The 2069-nt window shown below is 33.5% G+C and overlaps 1 long non-coding RNA gene across 2 annotated transcripts; it reads right to left on the bottom strand.

Annotated features, from left to right (window-relative positions):
- Positions 1-1006: 1006 nt before the first annotated feature.
- On the bottom strand, positions 1007-1364 carry LOC104451275. 2 transcript variants are annotated; one of them, XR_005552984.1, is made up of 3 exons: positions 1339-1364; positions 1137-1249; positions 1007-1050 (listed from the first exon to the last, which is right to left on the bottom strand). It is a non-coding gene; the product is annotated as an uncharacterized LOC104451275 (long non-coding RNA). The 2 variants fall into 2 exon arrangements; XR_005552983.1 differs by having other exon boundaries at positions 1023-1050; positions 1119-1249.
- Between the last annotated feature and the right edge of the window lie 705 nt (positions 1365-2069).

Here is a 2069-nt window from a genome sequence, read left to right as displayed (position 1 = left end):
TTCTGATGCAGATTGCCTTAGCAAGACAACGAATATGATAACACTGGAAATTGCGAAAGCACTCTTCACTCAGTCTTCATGTATTGAGCAACTTGAGCCCTAGGACAGCAAGTGACAATCAGACATAGCGGAGAAATAATAGAAGCAAGCATCAAAGCAATGACATTTACTTGCATGACTCACAATTGTCAAGGATGTATTTTTGAAAACTTTGTTTACTTATCCTTCATCTCCCAATGCATTATGGTGCAACCATGCTTTGTTTATGCCTTAAGAATTGTTCAATTCATTAATCTCAGGATGTTGAAATGAATTTTGATGACCCCTGTACAAAGGTTAAAATAATACATTCATAAAAGGCATGGTTTGCTAAACAATGTGACTGCATAAATAGTATCTCAAATAATCTCATATCAAAAAGAAGTGAGCCAACTTATACCCGACTCAAATTGATTCCAGAGATCTATTATGGTACTCCAACATCTATCGCCAAGAAACCATTATCAATAAGCATTAGAATATTTTAGGATCTAAAATGATTTTCACAATAGGTACCGATTAGTGAATGGAGAAAATTTATTTATAATCCTCTGTGGCATGATGTATGGTGTTTGCATCTATATGAAAAAAACAATCTCATTAGTAAAATGTACTAAAATGCTTCCATGGGATCTATTATGCTAAACCAACATTTATAAACTATAAACCACTAAAAATAAACATTAGAATTTCAGCCAACAATAAAATAGTAATGCAGACTTTTTAAATACCTGACTTGCGAATAGGGAAAATCCATCCATATTCGCAGGCCGCATGATATATGGTGGTTGCACCTTTATATAAGAAAATATCATTAGTAAAATGTAACAAAATCCTTCCAAGAAATTTATGTTGCTACTCCAATCTCTATAAATGATAAACTTCAATATAAACATTAAAATTTGCAACATATATCAGCCAATTCTAATAGTAATCCAAACTTTTAAATACCTGACTAGGAATGATGAAAACCATTTATAATTCTGGTGGCATGGCGTATTGTGGTTGCATCTATATAAAAAAAAATTGAACCAATTAATAGAATATAAATATAAAATGTTGAACTCAAAATGACACACCTGATTATGGAAATTTACACTAACTATAGGACCGCCAATGTTGCTAGGACAAAAGACATTTCGAATCTGAGTTGAATTTATTGAAAAATTTGGCACATAAGTCTCATCAGGCATTGCTTGGACTGCTAGCTCTACATTACAAAAAAAAAAAAAAAACATATTAATTCAAATCATATAACGTGAGTATAAAAATAAACTAATTTTATGTCACTCAACTAACCTTGATTTTTTATTGGCATCGGGGGTATTTGTTTCTTAGATTTTTCTTCTTTTTCTCACTTGAGCTTTTGCCTTCCATAAATTGGTTCATTTCCTTTCCTTCAAGGTCCAATATCGGCATCTCACTCAAAGAAGCCTTATTGTTATCGTCATCACTAGCATCATTTGTCACAGTCACACTTGAGTTGTATGATGCAATTTCAGCCACTGTTGCCTTCAAGTTCTTTGCTATCCTCATAGTATTTTCATCTTGGGCTCCCAAACTCATCACTTCAAAAGCACTTTACATTAAAGCGAAAACCGATTAAATGTGGATGGACCGGGTGATATTTCATGAGATTCATCATTCACATACCCTTGCTTCGCACCTTTAGTCCATCTTTTCAATACATATGAAGATGGAATGGCTGAAACCGATATGTTTCCCCATTCAAATGTGCAAAGCATGACGACATAACCACCCTTTCGATTCAAATAATTTGCATTCACAGAGACTGAAAAGTCAGTGGGATTAAATCTAACAACATGTTCACTTTGAATCCCATCACATTTAAGAGTATATTCATAAATGAACCCATCGAGTGGTACCTGAAATTCTTTCGGAGAGACTTTGAAGAAATTCTTCATAAAACCTCCTAAAATAGCACGAGTATACACCTAAGCAAAGATGTGTCAATATCCCATTATATGAAATCTGCAATCTGGGTGTCCCACGAGAACTATAATCATTTT

Source organism: Eucalyptus grandis, chromosome 7 (genome assembly GCF_016545825.1).
Source record: "Eucalyptus grandis isolate ANBG69807.140 chromosome 7, ASM1654582v1, whole genome shotgun sequence".
In the NCBI taxonomy this organism is placed as follows: domain Eukaryota; kingdom Viridiplantae; phylum Streptophyta; class Magnoliopsida; order Myrtales; family Myrtaceae; genus Eucalyptus; species Eucalyptus grandis.
The sequence above is the reverse complement of the archived record's forward strand: the minus strand, read 5'-3'. Positions and strand labels throughout refer to the sequence as shown.